The 24,164-nt window shown below is 47.2% G+C and overlaps 1 protein-coding gene across 1 annotated transcript in view; it reads left to right on the forward strand.

Annotated features, from left to right (window-relative positions):
• Window positions 1–22,419, forward strand: part of LEKR1 (leucine, glutamate and lysine rich 1) — a 331,218-nt gene extending 308,799 nt beyond the window's left edge. The window contains exons 21-23 of the mRNA XM_082459714.1: window positions 794–931; window positions 3,198–11,872; window positions 18,479–22,419. The gene's annotated coding sequence lies outside the window, so the exon portion shown is untranslated. The remainder of the gene's footprint in view (window positions 1–793; window positions 932–3,197; window positions 11,873–18,478) is intronic.
• The last annotated feature ends 1,745 nt before the right edge of the window (window positions 22,420–24,164 follow it).

Here is a 24,164-nt window from a genome sequence, read left to right on the forward strand (position 1 = left end):
GGACAGAAGAGAGGGGACCAGCATAGGATCGTCCGCTGGGATGGATACGGATGGCTGTACTCCCACTTTTTTTAGTGATCTGAAAGCTCTCAGGGTCTTTATCCATTTGGATACAGAAGTTCTACTATGTTTTTAAAAGCCAAACAGCATAAACAAACATACATGCAAACAATAATAATGATCATTTGGGGGCATCTCCCCTCAACCTCGGCTAAAAAGGAACTGGAATACAGATAATGGGAGTGTTTGGCGGCCGGGGCGGGGGGGGGTGGTTTCTGCTATGAAAGAGCCCCTGAATTATACTGTCTCCTTAATAAAACACCATCTTCTTTGAACTGCCTTTGGAAGAAGTGGATGAATATCTAAGAGCCCAGCTGTGCTGGAACCTGGGAGGCTGTGGTGCTGCTGGGTTGGATGCTTCTCCACAGCTTTGACCTCCAGCTTCCCTTTGCAGAGGGAAAGATTACTTTCTTCTCTTTGTGGGAGACATCAGTCACAGATGAAGCACCTTCATCCTCCCCCCCACACAACCCCAACCCTATACCCTTACTGTGATCTGGTGAATCTTCGAAGTGCCAAATGAAATAAAGAGCTCCAAGTAACCTTTCCTCCTCCGTGAAGGGGTTTGTTTTGTTCTGTTTTTGGTCACCATAATTCTCAGACAAAAACTTCTAAAAGGTTCCCCTAAGCAAACTCTTAAGATGGTGAACCTCTACAACCTCCCTTTAATGTCAGGGGTCATTTCATGCCTCGTTTAACTTTTGAAATTATTTTCTGTGCCTCCTTTTTCCAGATTTGTTAGGGCTTGGGGAGTCAACGAAATGAAGTTCAATGGAATCAAAGTAGCCTGAGCGGTGTGAAGTGAGCTGATGTCAGCAGTGGTTCCCCACGCAGCTTGCGACTGTCTCCCATAGCACATCTCCTTGGACTGGTGAGTTCAGCACCATATTTATTCTGACAGACGAAAGCACAGGCACAGGCTCTGGCTGCCTCGTATCAGCTGAACATTGAAAGCAACCACCCTTTCTGGACATCCTTCTGCCTTCCCAGAACTTACCATGGCCTGAAAATCCCCGTTTGAAGAAGCAGGCCTTTCAAGACAAAGTCATACAGTAAACAGTGACGACCTGAATAGTATTCTGGTAGAAGGGCTCCCCTTCCTTGTCTCCTCCAGCCCACTGACCCAAACCTCCTAGAGGCCATTCCATGATCCCTGAGCAGGGAAAAGAAAATTCAGATCCATAACCTCGGACCTGGGCATTCAAAAGATGGCAAACAAGGGGAGAAAGGACTGAGGGGACCGACAGCGGCAATTTCAGAATGTTGAGATCTCATTTATTTTCACCGTTCAGGGAACTTTTTGATTAGCGTCCTTCTTCCTTTTCTGATTTCAAAGTAATAAATAATTCTTAACTTCCGGGGAGGGAATCCGCATTGGGAAGAAGAATAAGATCACGGGATGAGTAGGGAAGAGGCTGCACTTGCTGTCTCCCTAGGTCCTCTCCCCTGTTGCTCCCACCTCCTCCCGCAACTCTCTCCCTCCCTCCCTCTCTCTCTCTCTCTCTCTCTCTCTCTCTCAGCCAGTGTAAAAATAGCTGTCTAGGTTCTGTTATTCATCCCTAAGCAGCAATGAAGGGTGGGCCTCCCTGCAGTGCCAGCTGCCCTTTAGGAGCTTCTACTATCAGGTGATGTCTCACACCTCCCATTCCCCACTCCCAGTTGGATAAATGTCCTCGGTGACCTTAGACGTTTTCATTTTAATCAGCAGTATGGTTTTTGAGAGGGAAGTCCTCCCCGGCTTCCCGAGTCGGCGGAGCTGCGGGGCCCTCCCCTCCTCCACACCCCAGGCAGCAGTGCCAGGGGAGCGTTTCCATCTGTGTTGGGAAAGAACGGCCTCTCTGTGCCGCCCAGCACGTCCAGAGCGAGGGCGCGGAGGCTGGAACACACTCTCCCGCACGGGAACAGCTTTCCAAGGGCCTTGGGGGAGGCTGTGGCCTTTCCTAACGAGGGCCAGGCGCATCCCACGTGGGCCCCGGCTCGTCCCTGCCAGGATCACCCCTTCCCTACCGAGGGCACTGATTCCGCCGCGCCGGGGGAGGGAGCCGTCTCTGCACCCGGGGCCCGCAGTCGGGCCACCAGGGCTTGCACATGCGCGGAGAGGGGCCGCGTTGCTCCGGGGTCGGCGCGAGGGCGGCGGGCGAGGGCGCATGCGTCAGCGGTAGGGCAGGGGAGCGCCCGCAGAGAGTCCTGTCCGTTTGATCACGCTCTCAGTCCAGATTCCTGGCAGCGTGCTGGGGACACTGCACTATTGGAATAGAGCCACGGAATGCTACAGGCTCCTTGGAGGGCATTTGCTTCGTGCCTCCCTTTTACAGATGAGGAAACTGAGGTACAAGGAAGCATTGGGAACCGCCTAAAGCTGCATTTCTGAATTCTGCCAGCTGGGACCAGATCCAGCTCTTATTGGCGTGGTTTAGGCACTACTTCTCCGAGCATTTATCTAGCGCCTGGATGTACCATGTCCTAAATGTATGTATGGTATGGAAGATAACCACGAATACATCAGAAGCAGTGTAACGGTGGCTGCCCCAGACTTACACATAGAATGATACACACCTGGGTTTGATTTGATGATTTGCAGGACTACACTGCTAGCTGGATAGCCTTGTGAAGCAATTAACCTCTCTAAGCCCTAGTTTCCTCGTCTGCAAAGCGGAGATAAAAAACAGGACCTACCTGCCAAGGTCGCAGGGCTTAAATGAGATAAGGTGCACATTGCTTAGCACAAAGCCTGCACTTGGAAGTCACTCAAACAGATATTCATGCAATGTTTTGAGAAGTCGAAAGTGCTAGGCGCACAGGCTTTCATGAGACAGTCAGGGTACTCATTTCCAGACAGAAGTCGGCTGCAAGAGAGGGAAGGTACTTTCCCGCGCGCAGCACTTGGGAAGACTCACACAAGGTTACGAGACCTGGCAAGACGGAAAGGAGGAAATGACCTCTGTTTATCTTTCCTCCTACTGCCCCGTCCTTCCCCCTCCCTCTTTCCTTCCTCCCCTCCCAACCCTCACTGTGACTCCTGGTGGCTGCAGGGATACATCGGGACCTCTTATCAGGGTGAAATGTGTTCTGCGAGGTGGTGCAATTTACGTTTGAAGTTCTACTTTATCACAGGGGCCTCCCTCCTCTTTTCCTAGGCGGGACAGGCACAAGAAGGGGCAATGGGGTTAAGTGGATAAGAAGGAATGGTGGTCAAGCGCCTAAGGTAACAGATTGGAGTCATCTGGAATCATAGATGACCAGCGGTGAAGACCATCTGGTACAATGATGGTCCCTCTTGTTAAGGAAGAAGCAGTGAAAAACTGTGAAAGGTAAACCGGCATCAAATTTTAGACTCAAGTTAGAGCCCTGGTTTTCTGTGTCCCCCATAGTTCATTCATCCATTTACCCACACTGCTTTGGGGGACCCATTATATACTGCCAGGTAAAAGGAGTCTGCCTCAGTAAGCAGGGAAAGGGGAAAGGAAAATAGGAATTCAGGACTCCCAGGTACTTTGTGCAGCTTCACGGATGATGATACCATTTACTGTGATAGCAAGTAAAGGAGTAGAAACAGGTCTGAGAGGAGGATGGCGTATTTTGAATATATATTTTAATGTGCCTATGGAACTTCCAGGGAAGACATCCAGGAGGCAGTCAGGAGCGTAGGTGCCAAGCATGGGAGAGAAGCCCAGAGATGCCCACTGGGAAAGGGTCGACACAGCTAGTCACTGAAGCTGGGGCGGGGCTGAGATGACCCAGAGAGAGCAGGCAGACCGAGAAGATCATGGGATGGATGAGAACTGAACCCTGACACACACCAGCTTCTAAGGATCAAATCAGGATCCTGAGGAGGGGGCAGAGAAGTGAGAAGAAAACTGGAAAAAAAGTGGCATCAAACAGTCCAAATGAAGACATTATCCAGGCTCAGGAGGTGGTTGGGAGTGGGAAATGACACAGAGAGGTTCAGCGCACTAGTCCTGGAATGTGCCTGTTGATCTCAACAATGAGGAAGTTATTGACACGTGTGACTCCAGTTTCGGTGGGGACGTGAGAGCAGAAACCAAGCCACAGTGGGTTAGAAGTCCATGGAGTCAGGGCAGAGGAGCAGCAGGGGTAGTAGATATGGCCCACTGCTGCAGGAGAGTTGGTTGGCAGGCAAGGGGAAGTTACAACTGGGCGTGAGTTGTTTTTTGTTTGTTCGTTTGTGTGTTTGTTTGGGCTGTGCTGCAAGGCATGCAGGATCTTAGTTCCCCAACCAGGGATGAACCCCGCACCCCCAGCCCTTGCAGTAGAAGCTCATTGTTGTAACCACTGGACTGCCAGGGAAGTCCCTGGGCGTGAGTTTTTTGTCGTTGTCTTTTTGCTATGGGAAACTGACACATGTTTAAAGGGTAAGGAGAAGCAGGAAGGGTTAACAGGGAGGAATAGGATGGGGTCTCAGTAGAGCCTCCACAGAGATGAATGGGAGGAGAGGGGATTCTGACCCCAGATAACCCAAAGGAAAGATTCCTCTCTCTTTGTTCTTTTCCTTCTGCCACGTGAGAGGAAGCAATGCATTTGCAAGGTTTAGGAATGGACTTGAGGAGTTCTTCAAAACCAGCTTTGTCCTTGTCAGGTTCTAGCCATGGCAGCAATCTGACCATCAAATGCATTTAACCAGCCCCACTTGCATGTGAAGCTGTGCCGAATGCTACACAATCACGTGAAATAGCTGCTCTTATTCCCGCGTCAGTCAGGACTCCAAGTAGCAAGTGACTGAAACCCAGCTCTAACCAGCTAAACCCAAAATGGAATCCATTGGTTTGCTAAACTGGGCTACTGGCTTCAGGCATGGTTAGGTTAGGGTGCTTGAAAGATGTTGTCAGAAGGAATAGGGATTATGTTTTGAAGTTATTAGTGTGCTTTTCTCTTTTGCCTTTCAGAGCATATGAATTTAGTCTACTCAAGTTTGGAGGAGGGGATGAAGATTCTTTCCAGAAGGTATGCAAAGAGAAAGAAAAAGTAACACTCAGCTTCTGACATTCAAAAGTAGAGTTTGTAGCAAAATGAGAGCCCTGTAATCCAAGCTCTTACCTTGAGAAAATAGCCTCTACGTTCCATTACCTTCCTCTTTAGAAGATCAAGGACTGGGTTTGGTAGACTAAACCTTGGGTTTTATGTATGACAGGTCTAGACAGAGGGAGAAAGGGGGAATGTGGAAGGACAGAAGCAGCAGAACAAGACCAGAGGCCTGGGAGGAGCAACTGTGGTGGAAAAGTAATGATTAGCCCCACAGGCATGGGAAGACCCTATCCCCTGCCACGGTTCCAGAAGTATGAGAGGGAGAGCCTGGGTAGCCTGATTTTGGTCTGACAGAGGGAGGCCCACAATGGACTTTTTAAGCTGTGCTAGGTCCCCGTGTAGCTTGGACCCTACCCAGATGCAGCAGCAAGTCTGTGCCAGCTTGCCAGGGTGATCACCGTGGTGGGGTGACTCAGGGGTACAGGCTGCAGGGTGGACCCCTGGGACCAGGGCTGATAGGAATTCATGGCCAGAAGTCAGAAGCACCTCCTGGAAGAGCAAAGAAGAGGCTACGTCAGCCAGGGAGCACTGCCTCAGACTTGCGGATAGACTACAAACTCGCCGTCCACAGACTTCACATCAGAGGCTGGCAGCACACCCAGTCCAGGCCAAAAGTGGACCTTGTCCTGACATGGGCAGACACCGGACAGCTATACCCAAGGGTGGGTGCAAGGCCAGGAGTTCCCTTTCTCTCAACACCATGAGGATGCAGAAGCACAGTGCCCCTTTCTACCTCCACTATATATACCCTACAGGGATGATGGCCAAAACATTTAAAAATCTTACAGGCTCAGGCATTGACCAGTCTGAACGGAGTGCCCTGCTGTGTCCAGGATTAACATTTTCACTGATGGATTGTGGGGAGCTTAGGGAAAAGTCCCAGGGAGGGGGCAGTGGGAGGTGCTTAGGGAACTCAAGGCAGCACCTGTTTACCAGCTGCTCCAGGCATATCTCAGTATTTTATCAACAAGGTCAGCCATAATGAAGGGTACAGGTGAATACTGGCCAGACACCATCATCTTTATTGGTGGAGCAGGAGATGGGGGAGGCCATCTGAGAAACTGAGCATGTTCTCAAAGAGGATATTGGAATTATTGGATTGCACCATGATTTAAACCGGTTTCAACCCTTACTAACCAGTGGAGGGCCAGATTGATTATGGGTAAGCTAGAGAAATTACATTTGTTGATACATCCAAGTTGCAGTGTGAGCTGAATTTACCATCTGTCTGCTTTCCTTTGTGTTGGCTTCACTCTCAGGCAGCAGCTCCAAGTGTTAGCAATCCCAAAAGGGAAAGCACACCTTTTTCAATAGCGCCAGCAACAATCCCAAATCAGATTCCTATTGGCTCAGCTTTACTCATGTCCCTGCTTCTGAGTCAATTCCTGATTGGCCAAGCCTAGGTCACATGACTATTCCTAACCTCTGGAACTGAGAGTGGGGTGGAGCATGGCTCCCCCCAGAAACAATCTGGATGCTGTTAGCAGAAATGCCGTACTGGTTGTTATGCAGGCAGGCACAACAGAGGAACACCACGCTGCCTTCTGGGGTTTAACTTTCTAAAACTCTCAGGGACGAATGGAGTGTTTCCACAACATGAAGTGAACTGGCACCTGTACACTTATCCATAAATTGTGATCGGCATAGATAACTAATGTTGAAAATCATAGGACTTCCCTGGAGGTGCAATGGTTAAGAATCTGCCTGCCAAGGCAGGGGACACAGGTTCGATCCCTGGTCCAGGAAGATCCTACATGCCACGGAGCAACTGAGCCCATGCGCCACGACTACTGAGCCTGTGCTCTAGAGCCCGTGAGCCACAACTACTGAGCCCGCGAGCCACTACCGAAACCCATGTGCTCTAGGGCCCACGTGCCGCAACTATTGAGCCCGCGTGCTGCAACTACTGAAGCCCACGAGCCTAGAGCCCATGCTCCACAACACGAGAAGCCACCACAGTGAGAAGCCCACACACCGCAACGAAGAGTAGCCCCCGCTTGCTGCAGCTAGAGAAAGCCTGCATGCAGCAACGAAGACCCAATGCAGCCAAAAATAAAGAAGAAAATCATAAAGCAGAATTTTTCTCTTCTTAAATTTTCTTACCACACTGACTAAATTAATTTCTGATCGTTGAATTTGAGGAATATAATCAATGAAATGTCCAGTCTGGTTTAAAACTTAGTACTATTTAGTATCCATAAATAGTTCCATTTAGAAATTGTTTGGTCTCTCCTCTTTTGGATGTGACAACAACTGTCTTACTTTTTCTCTGTGTATTATTTCCTCTTTTGAAAGTAAATCACCCTCTGCTAAATCCAAGAGAAACTGGATAATTAGTTGTTGCCTGTTTTTTGTTTCTTTAAAAAAAAGCTTTTTGTAATAAATACGAAGTTTAATTATTCCAAGAGAGATAGTAAAGACAACATCAGCTTTTCCTCACAGACTTTCATTTTCAGTATCATAAAACACTCCACATTATTTTTTTTTAAAAATCAGCCCTCAGTAAAAGGAGATATTTAAGGTCTAGGGAGAGAAAACATAACCATCAGTTTTACTCTAAAATTTATGCTGTGTCTTTTTTGAAAGAAGGGATGTCTTAAAATTTACGGTATATAAAACTTAATCTCAGAATTGAAAAACTCTCTGGAAAAATAGAATCATTAATCACAATAAAGGAGAAATAAACTCATCCTGCCCTGGCATTTTGAGTCACATAATTAAGTCAGAAGGGGCTGCCTTTCTCCCGAGGAATCCAGGCATTCATCACGTATCTATCACACGCTTCATAGCTTCTCTGCACCGTGCCGGGCACTGGGGTGTAAAGGTGGGTAAGACAGCTCGCGTCTGGGAAGGAGAGCCGGCGCGGCGCGGTCGGGGTGTGACAGGCCTAGGGCTTGCGGGAGCAGCAGGAACAGTCCCTTTCTCAGCGGGGTGGATGGCTGAGTCCAGCCAGGTTAAGAAGCTGCCGGAAGGCTTTGCCTTTCCCACACCCAGTGCAGTGCTGGGAAGCCCTTGTAGACGTTTTATTGCCCCGGCTAAGATGGAGGAGGTGTGGAAATCCTCTTTGGCAGCCCTGAGGCAGCTGGCCTCTGTGACAGCTGAGAAACGAGAGCTCCTGGTCTTCCCAGCGCCTCGGTGTGTGCGCTCGGGGGCTGCCTGCCAAGGCCGCGGGCATTCCACTCATCGGTTCCACAGAGAGTTATTGAGCACCCACCGTGGGCCAGGTGCTCAAGCAAAGCAGCCTTAGGTCTCAGGGAGCTCACTTCTCTACTTGGGGAGGGGGCCGCATAGGATATCAGAACGGTGATGAGGGCTATGGAGAAAAAGAAAGAATGGGAAGACCAGGAATGTGAGGTGGGGGGTATGTGGTGTAAAATAGGGTCTTTAAGAAGTCCAGCTGCAGACTCAGTCCCCCCTACCCTCATCCCCGCATGAACTGAGCACCCAAGAACCGTGGCTGCTGGTACATTAGGAGCCCACCAAAGAAAGTGACAAGTCGCCTGACCCCAGGAAGTGGCCGGCTCAGGAGGCCAGGCTGGTGTGCATCCCCCCCCCTCCCCAAAGAGTTTCCTCATCTGATGAGTGGAGCTGGTACAGCCCAAGTCTAGGGCAGTCGAGAGAGTTCAAGCTTAGGGAGGAAATGGGGGTCAGGAGAAGGTTTGCTTAGATGGGAGGCAGGTCCCCTGGCAGCATCTTGGGAAAAAGGGGCATCTAGCTCCCCAAGAAGAGCTTTGGCAAGGCCACGATAGCAAGTCAAGGTCCTGGGCCAAGGGGGCTGGGGCCAGGACTGGGTGTGGATCCCTGCTGGGAACTGGAGTGTCAGTGAGGAAGGGGGGCAGACGCCAGGTCATTGGAATGGGCTGGGAGGGACAGCTGTGTTAGTGTGAGCGCATGGGGGCGCAGGCCACACCCCTTCAGGCACCAGGCTACACTGGGGACAGAATGAGGAGAACTCAGGGTCAGGACCTTTCTGCTGGAGCAGAGGGTTGGTGTAGGGTGGCCAAGTTGTAGGGGCTTCGGGAACCGAGCCAAGGGGTTTGCGTTTTTCTCAAATCTGCTAACCCTGGCTAAGGTTGACCTGCTTGTTCTCTCATCTGTATAAGCACCACGGTACTTTTAACCACGAGCCAAATAACATGGAGATAAATTATGAGTCTAATGGGAGGGAGCTAAGGAGGGTGAAATGGCAAGGAATCCCCAGCTTTTTATGTTGAAAGCATAAATCCAAATAGAAACCAAGCAGAAAGAGACTGAAGTCTCTGGGGAGGAGAAAAGTACGTACAGTAAACAGTGACCGGCACAGCGTGCCCTGCTGTAGGGACGCCAGGGTCAGAACAGCATGTCACGTTGCCACTTTGATCATGGGATTTGGATCAGAGAGAACATGGGATTTGGACTTTGCTCTGGGTTTGGCTGTCTGCCGCCTGTTGGCTGCGTGACCTTGGGTAAGTTCCTTTCCCCTCTGAGCCTTCCTTTCTTCATTGGTGTAGTTGGAGCCTGCACTGGGATTCAGTCCCATCTGCTGAGCTAGTGGGGAAACCCCAGGGGTCGGAGTGACTGCCAGAAGCCCAGCATGGTGAGCTCACCAAGGGGCAAAGCATCCAGGTCCAAGAAGGGAGTAGGTCTGAGTACACTGTGCTAACAGCGGCTAATCTATTCTGGGCCCTACCCCAAGTCTGATTCCTGGGCAAAGCTGTCTCTAAAAGCTAACAGATTGTTTGCAGAGGTACAAGCTCACTGTAATGGGGACCCCAGAAACGAGCATAACAGGGAGAAAGGCATCTTCTCCACGGTGCAGTCTTGCCTGGGCGAAGAGGCAGAGCAGGGAAAGGGGTGGGACCTGGCACCCAGCCATTGATTTGTTGGTGAGAACGGGTAAGACATCTTACCCCAGGGGCTCCCCAAATGTATAGGAGGGAAGGCGCTTTGCTGGGATTAAGTTCTGCGTAAGAGATGGTGGTAACAAACTAATATCTGGATTATTAGTCTTGATGTGGCTTCATTTGCCACACACGTGGTGAGGGAATCTTGGTTAATACCTATCCCTTGGAGATTGCACAAGCTGTCCCCAGGCCTGAGCCTGGACACGGCGAACGCCCAGCAAATGTCAGATTCTCTGCAGAAACCACCTAGGAACCCTTGGGCCCCTTGGAGGACTGTTTGGGATGACCCCTGGTGTGTTGGAGTGTTGCACAGCATTCCCATGGCAAAGATTTGTAATCAAAACGTAACCTAACGTATATTTTTGAGCACCTGCTATGTGCCAGTGAGGTATACATGCTAAGAGGGATTTGAATTCTTTTTTTTCTCAGCACTTTACAAAATACTTTGACATGCATTTTATTCACATTGGTCTTTATAACAACCTAATGATGTAGGATCCCCATTTACAGATGGGAAGACTGAGTTTCAAAGAGGCTAAGTAATTTATCCATAATAACCCAACTAATAAGGAGTGTAGCGGGGCTCAAAGCCATCCTTTCTTTGGTGGGAAGCTGAGACCAAAGAGATGAAAGAATGAGGGGAAAACCCAGCAAATAATAAAACCTGAGGTTCTGATGGGAAGAGCTGGAGAAGTCAGCGGGGACTGGAGCTGGACCTGACCAGGGGTGGATGGCGGGGGATGGTGTGTAGGATGGAGGCCGCGTGTGGGCATGGCTGGGCTCCCGGGGACCTTGCCTGTGCCCCTGGAGCTGCTCCCGACTTATCACACTTCACAGAGAATTTTTAAGGAAGCTTTCAAGAGGAAACTGCTGCTACTCACCCCTGCCAAGTCTCTTTGCTCCTATCTTTCTGTCTGAGCGTACAAACCACCTCTCCTGACTTCAGCGACTGCTGGTCTTGGGCTCTGTATGCTGATAATTTCTAATTTTTCCTGGAGGATTATTTATGACATTCTAAAAGCAAAACCACATACTGAAATGTGCCAATATTAGAACATTAGTGAGCCAGAAGTGATGCTCATTTCAAATAGCAGGGGGAAAGGGAGAGACGTGAAAAGGAGTGCGCCTCTATGGGTCAGACTCTGTGCTGGCAACTGTCACATTCGTCATCTCTTTTAATATTCACTACTATGCAGTGTGGAAGATCGTATCAATTCCACTTTGGCAGTCGAGGAAACATTCAGAGAAGTGCTGTTAATTTGGCCAAAGTCACACAGCTAATAAGTGGTGAACCTATGATTTGAATCCAGGTCTGACTTCCAATAAACCACAATTTACAGCCTGTGGAATTCAGGTGGAATCAAGAGAGGACGAATAAACACAGTTTAATGGACAGTAAAACTCTTGACCCTGCTTTTTATTAATTCAAGTTTACAAACAATGCAGTTTCAAAATTACCAGCTTCCAGAGAGTTCTTAAATCAGTGAAGTACTCAGAATTCATGAAATCCCAACAATTAGAGCTTGACACTGCCTGAGATGCCACTAGAAGACCCGACACGGAGGTGACTGATTCTACCTATGAACTTTCAATTTTAAGAGTGCCCTGTCGAAAACGGGGCCGCTGTAGCACTGGGTAGAGGATGTGGTAGAGATTCTCAGATAAACCTGATTTCTTCAAACGCTGTTTAGGACAAGTGCCAAAGTTTGACACATCCTAATCACTTTACTTTCTTTGGCAGCTCCAACCTTGACGAGAGAGTAGGAAATACGTCTCCGCTTTGACAGGAACAATGTGTGACGTGAAAGACCTCAGATGCTGTGCAGGTTTGTGACGGTTCTTCAGAAGAAAGCACCTCCTGCCTGTTCTGTTCAATGCCAGTCCAGGTGAGTCACTGCCAGCCAAGCAAGTATTTTAAGACATGAGGAATCTAAGCCAGAACCAGCAAAGAAAGGTGAAGGATGGATTATCGCCATTCGCTTTGATGGTTGTCACGGTGCTGGGAAAACCTTTTCCGGTTAGGGTCCGGCTCACCGCTGCTTTGCTGGTGGCCACCCAGACACGGGTGTGGGACAGGGTGTGTGCACACACACCTGCAGCAGACACCCACTCTAGAGGCTCACGTTGGTTCGGTCGTGGTTAATCGGCTGTGCTCGTGCAAATGGTAAATCCGCGCCCGACATCAGTTTACGGGGAGCCGGCATGACTCCACCTCCCGCGACATCACTGGATGTTTTGGAGCAGAGTAAGCGGATGCAGGAACCACCTCACTCTCTGCTCCCTGCTTCAGCATGTGGCTCTGGAAGATGCCCCATCGCTGTCTCTTAAATACGATCCAAGGCTCAGGTCTTCTGCTAATCTGAGGGGCAAGGGAGAGCTTCCAGGTCTCCAGGAGCTGGGGAGAGGGGCAGGGGTGCTGCGCACGGGAAATGACTGGAGCCCGAGGTCAGGCTGCACCCTGGCACTGCCTGGGAGGACGGCCTCCCCTGCTGGCACCTACACTGCAAAGCTCTGCCTGTCTGCGCTGAAGGGGACCCCGAGGCTCTGAGTGGGACAGGAGGCTCTATGTTGCCCTGTAGGGTGACCCACACTATAGGAGCCATCAGGATGCGCTGTGCTCTCCCCTCCAACTTCCCATAGGGCCGCCCCTCTCTCCAGCTCCTCTTTCACCCACTTTTGGGGTGGGGTGTCAGAGGTCGGGGAGGAGACTTCCGGGGGGATGGGGATGGGGTGGGAGCTACCATGCTACCTGACTTTTCCTGAATCTCTTTAATTAAACTAAGCCTTTATATAAATGTAAAAAACAAGCAAGCTCCATACCTGGGGCCTGCAATCCCCTCCCCCAGATTCTGATTCACAGGCTGGGGGGCCAACCTTATTTTTATTAAGGGCGCAAACGATTGGACTCTAGGTGATCCTGGACCACACTTTGGAAAACACTGAGGCAGGAATGAGCCAGCATGTGTATGGGGTACAGCTAGTGTGAGAGGTGATTCATCTAGTGTCTTAAAATAGTGGCAGGGGCTGAATTGTGATCCACAGCCCCAAATTCATATATTGAAGTCCTAACCCCTGGGACCTCAGAATGTGACTGTATTTGGAGACAGACTTTAAAGAGGTAAGTAAGTTAAAATAAGGTCTTTAAATGAGCCCTAATCCAACATGACTGGTGTCCTTATAAGAAAAGGAGATTAGGACACAGGCACGCACAGAGGGAAGACCATGTGAGGACACAGGGAGAAGGCAGTCATCTGTAAGCTAGAGAAGGGCCTCAGAAAAAATACCTGCAGACACCTTGATCTCAGACTTCCAGCCTCCAGAACTGTGGGGAAATAAATCTCTGTTGTTTAAGCCACCCTGTCTGTGGTACTTTATTATGGCAACCCTGCCAAACTAATACAAACAGGAGACCTGGTTTCACTGAATAATCCTCTCAGAAGGTAGAGAGTGCTTCAGCTTACTGTATAAACAAGGCTAGTTTTAAGGACCAAAGGACATGAGTCCCAGCCCTGGTGTGTCAGAGGTGGCTCAGGCTACACAGAAAGCACAGCTTCCAGTGTCAGACATGCCTGCACTCAGTGGCCAGAACCTTCTCTCCTGGTTACCACCTGAGTGATTTAAACAAGACAGTCATTATTTTTTTTATTATTTTATTTAAAATATATGCACATAGTACTTACTATGTGCCAGGTAATGTTCTAAGCACTGTGCAAATATTAACTCATTTAGTCCTCATTACAACCCTGTGATAGATAGATAGATAGATAGATAGATAGATAGATAGATAGATAGATAGGTTCACGATCACTTAATTCAAAATATTCAAGGCTTCTTTCTCTAGTTGCTTTAGGTGTAGGGTTAGATTGTTTATTTGAGATTTTTCTTGAGGTGAGACTGAATTGCTATAAACTTTCCTCTTAGAACTGATTTTGCTGCATCCCATAGGTTTTGGGTCATCGTGTTTTCATTGTAATTTGTTTCTATGTATTTTTTAATTTCCTCTTTGATTTCTTCAGTGAACAGGAACAGTACGAAGAAGAACAAAGAAAACCCAAAGTCAGTAGAAGGAAAGAAATCATAAAGAACAGAGCAGAAATAAATGAAATAGAAGTGAAGAAAACAATAGCAAAGATCAATAAAACTAAAAGTTCGTTCTTTGAGAAGATAAACAAAACTGATAAAGCCTTAGCCAGACTCATCAAGAAAAAAAGGGAGAGGATGCAAATCAATAAAATGAGAAATGAAAAAGGAGAAATGACAACTGACATCACAGAAATACAAAGGATTATAAGAGACTACTACAAACAACTATATGCCAATAAAATGGACAACCATGAAGAAATGGACAAATTCTTGGAAAGGTACAATTTTCCAAGACCGAACCAGAAAGAATTAGAAAATATAAACAGACCTATCACAAGTAATGAAATTGAAACTGTAATTAAAAATCTTCCAACAAACAAGGGTCCAGGACCAGATGGCTTCACAGGTGAATTCTATCAAACATTTAGAGAAGAGCTAGCACCAATCCTTCTCAAACTCTTCCAAAAAATTGCAGAGGGAGGAACACTCCCAAATTCATTCTATGAAGCCACCATCACCCTGATACCAAAACCAGACAAAGATATCACCAAAAAAAGAAAATTATAGACCAATATCACTGATGAACATAGATGCAAAAATCCTGAAAAAATACTAGCAAACAGAATCCAACAGCACATTAAAAGGATCATACACCATGATCAAGTGGGATTTATCCCAGGGATGCAAGGATTCTTCAATATACACAAATCAATCAATATGATACACCATATTAACAAATTTAGGAATAAAAAACATATGATCATCTCAATAGATGCAGAAAAAGCTTTTGACAAAATTAAACACCCTGTTATTATAAAAACTCTCCAGAAAGTGGGCATAGTGGGAAGCTACCTCAACATAATAAAGGCCTTATATGACAAACCCACAGCAAACATCATACTCAATGGTGAAAAACTGAAAGCATTTCCACTAAGATCAGGAACAAGACAAGGATGTCCACTCTCGCCACTTTTATTCAACATAGTTTTGGAAGTCCTAGCCACGGCAATCAGAGAAGAAAAAGAAATAAAAGGAATCCAAATTGGAAAAGAAGAAGTAAAACTGTCACTGTTTGCAGATGACATGATACTATACATAGAAAATCCTAAGATGCCACCAGAAAGCTACTAGAACTAATCAGTGAATTTGGTAAGGTTACAGGGTACAAAATTATTGCACAGAAATCTCTTGCATTCCTATACACTAACAAGGAAATATCAGAAAGAGAAATTAAGGAAAAAATCCCATTTACCATTGCAACAAAAAGAATAAAATACCTAGGAATAAACCTACCTAAGGAGGCGAAAGACCTGTACTCAGAAAACTATAAAACACTGATGACAGAAATCAAAGATGACATAAACAGATGGAGAGATATACCATGTTCTTGGACTGGAAGAATCAATATTGTGCAAATGACTATACTACCCAAAACAATCTACAGATTCAATGCAATCCCTATCAAACTACCAATGGCATTCTGTGGTGGCCCCCAAGCTGTAAGCTTATTCAGCTTTCTGCTTTCCGGAGAACTGCTTGTCTCTTTCTTGGTATGCACTCCTGACACTGCGGTATTGAGCGTAAAAAAGGAAAATGGCTTGCAGCCAGTTTCGTTCCAGGTGCCTGCTCTGAATCTAAGAGCCCCTGGTTGTTCCCCAGAAGAAGGACGTGCTGCCCTGAGGGGGAAGTCTGTATCTCCAAAGAATGGCCCATAAGGCATGCTGACGCATAGATAGTGGTGCATAGATAGTGGTGCATAGATAGTGGTGCATAGATAGTGGCGCATAGATAGTGGCGACAGAATTATGTGGAAATACAAGGTTTACTGATTTGTTGTTTAGTATTCGTTCCGTACTAAACCTATATATACATTCATGCTCTTTGAATAAACTTGCCTTGCAACCATCAGTTGTCTTGGCCCTTCTGACCCCATACTGGTGCTTTTCAGTTCCTTACCCCTCACCGCCAGGAACTTCTAGCTTTCTGCAGCCGGTCTGCGGCAGCATTCTTCACAGAATTAGAACAAAAAAATTTTACAATTTGTATGGAAACACAAAAGACCCTGAATAGCCAAAGCAATCTTTTTTTTTTTAAATAAATTTATGTATTTATTATTATTTTTTTTTTTTGGCCACATTGGGTCTTTGTTGCTGTGTGTGGGCTTTCTCTAGTTGCGGCGAGTGGGGGCTACTCTTCGTTGTGGTGTGTGGGCTTCTCATTGCGGTGGCTTCTCTGTTGCAGAGCACGGGCTCTAGGCATGCAGACTTCAGTAGTTGTGGCACTTGGGCTCAGTAGTTGTGGCTCGTGGGCTCTAGAGCGCAGGCTCAGTAGTGGTTGCACACAGGTTTAGTTGCTCCATGGCATGTGGGATCTTCCCAGACCAGGGCTCGAACCCATGTCCCCTGCATTGGTAGGCAGATTCTTATCCACTGCACCACCAGGGAAGCCCAAGCCAAAGCAATCTTGAGAAAGAAAAATGGTGCTGGAGGAATCAGACGCCCCAGCTTCAAACTATACTACAAAGCTACAGTAATCAAGACAGTATGGTACTGGCACAAAAACAGAAATATAGATCAATGGTACAGGATAGAAAAACCAGAGATAAACCCATGCACATATGGTCACCTAATTTACAACAAAGGAGGAAAGAACATACAATGGAGAAAAGACAGCCTCTTCAATAGGTGGTGCTGGGAAAACTGGACAGCTACATGTAAAAGAATGAAATTAGAACACTACCTAACACCATACACAAAAATAAACTCCAAATGGATTAAAGACTGAAACGTAAGACAAGATACTATAAAACTCTTAGAGGAAAATGTAGGCAGACATAATATAGACATGACATAAACCACAGCAAGATCTTTTTTGACCCACCTCCTAGAGTAATAAAAATAAAAACAAAAATAAACAAATGGGACCTAATTAAAGTTAAAAGCTTTTGCATAGCACAGGAAACCATAAACAAGACGAAAAGACAACCTTCAGAATGGGAAAAAATATTTGCAAATGAAACAACAGCCAAAGGATTAATCTCCAAAATATACAAACAGCTCATGGAGCTCAATATCAAAAAAAACAAACAACCCAATCCAAAAATGGGCAGATGACCTAAATAAACATTTCACCAAAGAAGACATACAGATGGCCAAGAGGCACATGAAAAGATGCTCAACATCACTAATTATTAGAGAAATGCAAATCAAAACTACCATGAGGTATCACCTCACACCAGTCAGAATGTCCATTATCAAAAAATCTAGAAACAATAAATGCTGGAAAGGGTGTGGTGAAAAAGGAACCCTCCTGCACTGTTGGTAGGAATATAAATTGATACAACCACTATGGAGAACAGTATGGAGGTTCCTTAAAAAACTAGAAATAGAACTACCATATGACCCAGAAATCCCACTACTGGGCATATACCCTGAGAAAACCATAATTCAAAAAGAGACATGTGCCACAGTGTTCATTTTAGCACTATTTACAATAGCCAGGACATGGAAGCAACCTAAACGTCCATTGACAGAGGAATGGATAAAGAAGATGTGGCACATATATACAGTGGAATATTACTCAGCCATAAAAAGGAACGAAACTGAGTTATTTGTAGTGAGGTGGATGGGCCTAGAGTCTGTCATACAGAGTGAAGTGAGTCAGAAAGAGAAAAACAAATATGTATGTTATTTTTGTATACTATGTATGTATAGTATGATCTTATGTATGTTAACGTATATATACGGAATCTAAAAAAAAAAAAAAAGTGGTACTGATGAACCTAGTGGCAGGGCAGGAATAAAGACATAGACATAGAGAATGGAGTTGAGGGCACGGTGGGGAGGAGGAAGCTGGGATGAAGTGAGAGTAGCATCGACATATATACACCACCAAATGCAAACTAGATAGCCAGTGGGAAGCAGCAGCATAGCACAGGGAGATCAGCTTGGTGTTTTGTGACGACCTAGAGGGGTGGGAGGGAGGCTCAAGAGGGAGAGGATATGGGGATATATGTATGCATATGGCTGATTCGCTTTGTTGTACAACAGAAACTAACACAGCATTGTGAAGCAATTATACTCCAATAAAGATGTATCCCCAAAAAAATATTCAAGGTGAGCAGTGTTTGGTGTGTCAGAACTTGGGGACTTGAGAAAACGAATGCGTTGCATGTACTGTAGGCTGCATAATATCCTGTAGCATCTGTGACAGCATCCTGTAATCAAACGTACTCATATTTCTGTAGTGAGATGTATATAGTGCATAAATAAAGTAGCCTCATGTAACTCAGGACAGGTTTCTCTAGCAAATGAGTTTATTTCAGATCAGGTTTTGCTGCCAAATGAGTTATGATTTTTGGCATTCGGAACTTTTAAGGTTTTGAAATTATATTCTCCCTGTTTCTTCAGATGAAGACACTGAGGCACAGGGAGGTGAAACAATGTCCCACATTCATTAACTCGCGTGAGGTGAGGCTGGGCCACCAACCCGGGCAGCCTGGCTCCAGACTCCAAGCTCTTCACAACCACCTGGCTGTGCCCCTCGGTGCTGCCCACTTCTCGAGCGGGGCCTGACCCATCCATAGAATACGGACCATGCCAACCTTGCAGCCTTGCTCTGAGGACCAGATACAATGTAAGTAGAGTTCTGTTATGGGTTGAATTGTGTCCCCCCGCCAAATTCATTTGTTGAAGCTTTAACCCCAGTACCTCTGAATATAACCTTATATGGAAATAGGGTCATTGCAGATACAGTTAGTTAAATGAAGATGAGGTCATTAGGGTGGGCCCTAATTCAATCTGACCTGTGTCCTTATTTAAAAAAAGAAATTTGGACACAGACAGGCATGTGCTCAGGGAGAACGCCAGGTGAATATGAAAGCAGAGGACAGGGTGATGCTTCCACAAGCCAAGGAATGCCCGAGATTGCCGGCAAAGCACCGGAAGCTAGGAGAGAGAGGCATGAAACGGCTTCTCTCAATCAGCGCTCAGAAGGAACCAATTCTGCCAACACCTTGATCTCAAACTTGTAGCCCCCAGAACCGTGAGACAAATTGCTGTTGTTCAAGTCCCGCCCCCCCAGTTTGTGGTACCTTGTTACAGCCACCCTAGCAAACTCGTACAAGTTCTTTACACAAGCACTGGGTTCCGAGTGGGAGGCCAATAAATGGTAGGTAACCAGGCTTACTATATTTTTAATATTTCTTTATTTATTTATGTATGTATTTATTTATTTTGGCTGCATTGGGTCTTAGTTGCGGCACGCGGGCTCTTTCGTTGCGGTGCGCGGGCTTCTCTCTAGTTGTGGAGGTTTTCTCTCTCTTTTCATGCGGGTTTTCCCTCTCTAGTTGTGGTACGTGGGCTCCAGGGCACATGGGCTCTCTACTTGTGGCATGCGGCCTTAGTTGCCCCGTGGCGTGTGGGATCTTAGTTCCCTGACCAGGGACTGAACTGGCATCCCCTGCATTGCAAGACTGATTCTTAACCACTGGACCACCAGGGAAGTCCCCACTCTTATTATTTTTATGATGGAGGCTTCAGATTCTTCACAGAAGAATAATCAGTCAGTTAGATGATGTCTAAGGCCTCTTCCACTTTCCAGGTCTAATTTTGCATGATTATCACACGAGGATAATTCAACTCCGCTTGTCACTTGCACCAATGGTCCAGGTCTTATAGCATTTCTTTGCTGTTTTAAAGATGGGAGAGGTGGTCTTAATAAGCAAAACAAAACAAAACAACGCAAGGAATTTCTTTTCCTGTGTTACGGGTTACATCCCTATACATTACAACTGAAACCCCTGAGCCCTAACTTGCCTTCTGATGTCCCTGCTTGTATCATCAACTCACTCAGCTGTGGGGTTTTTCTGAATCCCTTTTCCTTGTGTCTTTGGGGCTGCCGAGGTTAACCCACAGTGTGTGCTGGGCTACAAATTCTGCAGAGGAAAGCAGAAATCTAAGGTAGAGATTGTTTCCTGTCAGTTAAGAGTGTATCATTGGAATCCTATTTAGACCTGGAAAGTTTGGGTTCTTCAGGTGGAAATGTGTCCTCACACTGCCATGTCACTGAGCAGATAAAAGCTGCTTTAAGAGAGTCTAAAAGCTGTCGAACACTTTTTCTGTTCCTAGGACAAGGCACGGTTGGCCCCAATGTAGGGAAAGAGGTAAAATGCTAAACAGTTTTCCTTAGGCTGCAGTGACAGGTCCCCCATTGTCAAAGCTGCCACATGGTATGCGGGATCCTTAGTTTCCCCGACCAGGGATCGAACCTGTGCCTCCTGCAGTGAAAGCACGGAGTCTTAACCACTGGACCGCCAGGGAAGTCCCCCTCTGCCTTTTAGATTCTACACATCAAGTCAGAAAGTGATTTGCTGTAGGTGGGATGTGGCCCCCAAGCCCCCATCTGTGGAAATGGGACTTTAATGGCTGTGCATGTTCAGAGAAAGGACTTCAGGTTCCTTTGGCATCCCTTTGCACCTGTTCTCAAGGCTGCCTCTCCGACGCCCTGTCAGCCCCTGAGCCTTGGGCCAGCGGGCTGCTTCCCACTGGTTTCCTGGAAGCACTTCCTGACCAAGCAAGGGGCCTCTCTCACCTCCCTGCAGCCCAGGCCCCATCCCAGAGCCAGGGGTGGCTTTAACATCTGCTTAAGTCTTTCATCTTTGCTCCCTGTTCCTGGTTATCCTCCCAGGAATTTTAGGAGAAGCGTACCTTTTCTTATCATAGCTGCAGCCTGCTGGAGTTCTGTTGGGATACAAAAATGGTTGCAGAGTGGGAGGTTTTACTTTGAGGATCTCATGGTTGGTGATTCCATCCAACACCAAAATGGGAGCTTTAATTAAGCAAGAGTAAGTGCCTAATAGATGGAGCTTCTCCAAAGTGGAGACCACACCTTGTTCATTTTTGAATCCTTGGTGCCTGGCCCAGAGCTTGGCACATAGGAGATGCGCAGTAAAATTGTTTGTTGGATGAATGCACCTTTGTTTTCTTTCTTCTTCAGAAAGATGTCTGATGTGTGTTAAGTCTGAGAATCATGACCACAAACAAGGCTGGAGAATGCTTCTGCTTAGTAATAGCTCTCATGGGTCATGTCTAAGGAGAAGGTCCTGAGGCCAGAAGGCAGAGGTCCAGGTTTGGCTCAGCCATTATCCAAGAAACCCTGGGATCTTCGGCCTCCCTGGAACTCAGCGTCCTCCACTGCAGCATGGAGGTCATCCTATCTCCTTTGCCTGCCTCTCTGGATGGTTATGAGAACATGACACGAGAATGGATGTAACAATTTTCTGAGAATTTCAAAGACCATGCCGAAGGTATTACTTTTATATATTTTTTTGTTACAGATATTTGTAGAGTTGAGCTGCTCATAATTATTTTTTATCTCAATCTCTTTTCTTCTACAAGTTCATGCTTAGGAACCAAAGCCAGGTTTACCTCCTTCCCCAGCTAAAGGAATATCCATCCTGGTAGGCCAGGCACTGCCAAGTGCTGGCCTCCTTGGAGTTCAATCGCCTGTTTGGTCAGCAAACATTTCTGCATCACAGGTGGCGAGGGACAAGTTAAGTCGCAGAAGACTGGCTGACAAATAGTTGCCAAGGCCACCGAGAGCAGAAACAGTACGGTCTTCTCCCCAGCGGACCGTGCTCCTCTGCGCCTCCTTGAGCTGCGTCCAGAGAGCGCTTGGCGCCCATTCTGTCTAGAACGGGCCCAGGGAGGAGGTAAGTCGTTGGGAGCAGCCAGCCAGGGCGCAGGAGAGCCTGGGCAGGACCCTCGCCTCCTGACTTCCGAGAGCTGCCTCCGCCCCCTGCGCCTCTCCAGGGACTGACGGATGAGGCCGTGGTGGGTGGTGCTTGGCCTCCTGCTGTCTCCTGTTGCTAAAGCAACTGAGTGAGATGAAGCAGAAACAAGCCACGTGACCTTGCTGCCTCCACCCACGCGTCCAGACAGCCCCCATCTCAGCCAGAGAGTCACACTCAGGCCATTCGATCTGGGCTGAGCATGTTTCTGGGGTCAGGGACCCCTCCCCGAGGAGAAACGCCTGAGCTGGGTGGCAGCCGATATTCTCTGAACACTGTTCTTGAGCAGACAAGATGTTGAAGCCAGGGTGAGGTGGGGGGCAGAGGTTGAGGGATCAAAATGATTTGCGTGTGCGGCTGCCAGTATGTCACATAGCTGGAATTGTGCGAGGCCTGGGATCTAGCTGCCTGTTCTTGGTTTACTCAGGGAATCTATAGAACGAGAGGGCAGAGGGCATGGCCTTCTAACCCTCACCTTTGAAATCTGTGCTCTAGCTTTCCCGCTTGCCCCCACAATGGGCCCTCCCAAGCTTTCAGATAAGGGCATTTCTTTTTTTTTTTTTTAAATAAATTTATTTATTTATTTATTTATGGCTGTGTTGGGTCTTCGTTGCAGTGAGCAGGCTTTTCATCGCGGTGGCTTCTCTTGTTGCGGAGCACGGGCTCTAGGTGTTCAGGCTTCAGTAGTTGTGGCATGTGGGCTTTAGTAGTTGTGGCTCGGAGGCTCTGGAGTGCAGGCCCAGTAGTTGTGGTGCACGGGCTTAGTTGCTCTGCGGCATGTGGGATTTTCCCGGACCAGGGGTTGAACCTGTGTTCCCTACATTGGCAGGCAGATTCTTAACCACTGCGCCACCAGGGAAGTCCCAGGGGCGTTTCTTAAGGAGCCACATGATACCATGGGGATGAGGGCAAGGTCAGCTGGGAAAGAGGTAACTCCTTGCAGGCCACAGAGAAGGGAGCTAGTCAGAGGAGAGGAGAGGAGAGGTGCTGGGCAGGGTACCCCACAGACAACCACTGCAAGGTCTCCCTCCAGCCTCAAGGCCCAGCTTAACGATGACCTTCTTCTAAAGCCTTTTCAAATCCACCTGGGCTGGAAATACCACTTTCCTCCTCTCTACTTACCCAGTGTTTTCATCTGCATCTCCCTGTACACTTAGCACCTGTTTACCACGTACTCACCTTTTGAATAACTCTTGTTACACAAATACTAATATATGCTTATTGAAGGAAAAATTAGAAACACAGACACTCACAAAGAAGAGATTAAAAACCACTCAAATGTGCTACCTGGAGGTAACCACTGTTGGCATTTGGGGGTGTTAGCCCTATTTAGGTTCATGTCTCTTTCCTCTGCCTGCATTCAGCTCTTCAAAAGCCAAGTCCAAATCTCCCCTCCTCTCTGTGTACCCTCACAGCCACCACAATGCTTCCCTTCAACAGGGTCTCAGTTCATGTGTTTTAAATAAATGGATGGATAAACAAAGGAACAAACAGATGGATGAGTGGACAGAAGGTGGGGGGAAAAAAAGTTCTGCTACCCAAAAGTAGCCCCAGCGGAGGAACCAAGAAGAGAAGAGAAGGTGTCAGCCCTCAAAGTCACCTGCAGCCACCTCCCTCTCCCCTCCCCAACCTCTCTGCTCCCATCAGAGCAGAATCAATGCCAGGAAGTGAGCATGCACAGAGAGTGGGCCAGATCTGGACAATAATTATTAGCGGAAAGATAAAGATGAAGCCCGATCCCTGCCGTCTGACTTGGAAACGTCAACCATGGCTTAAGGGAAGAGAGGATTCATGGAAACGCCAAGTCAAGGTCGCCACATGTGTGCAATATTTTAGGCTCAGCAAGCAATCTGGCCAATTCAAAGCCGCTGGCAAATGGGTTCCAAGAAATCTGATTTCATCAGCAACGTGGACACGGGAGTACGTCCCCATGACTTGCCCCTCACTGGGTTGAAGATTATCAATGATTTATCTGGAGCAGAAACAGCAGGATTCCACATTACATCTTGGAAGGCAGCCGGAGCAAAGGCAGAGAATTAACAGACCTTTATTATTAATTCCAATACCACAACGCCCCATGGGTTCTGCAGCAAATCACGGGCTCTCTTAACAGGAGTTTCTCTGTGTTTAAGTGGAGCTGATTTTTTTGTTTGTTTGTTTTTTGGGGGGTTTTTTGTTTTTTGTTTTTTGTTTTTTAATGGCACTTGTCCTCATTCTTAACTATAAAGACAACCTCAAAGTCACAAATGTTCATTAATCATGCACAAGTCCAGAGCATGCTAGGTGCTACAGGAAAAGCAAAATAA

Source organism: Balaenoptera physalus (genome assembly GCF_965194825.1).
Source record: "Balaenoptera physalus genome assembly, chromosome: 4".
Lineage (NCBI taxonomy): Eukaryota > Metazoa > Chordata > Mammalia > Artiodactyla > Balaenopteridae > Balaenoptera > Balaenoptera physalus.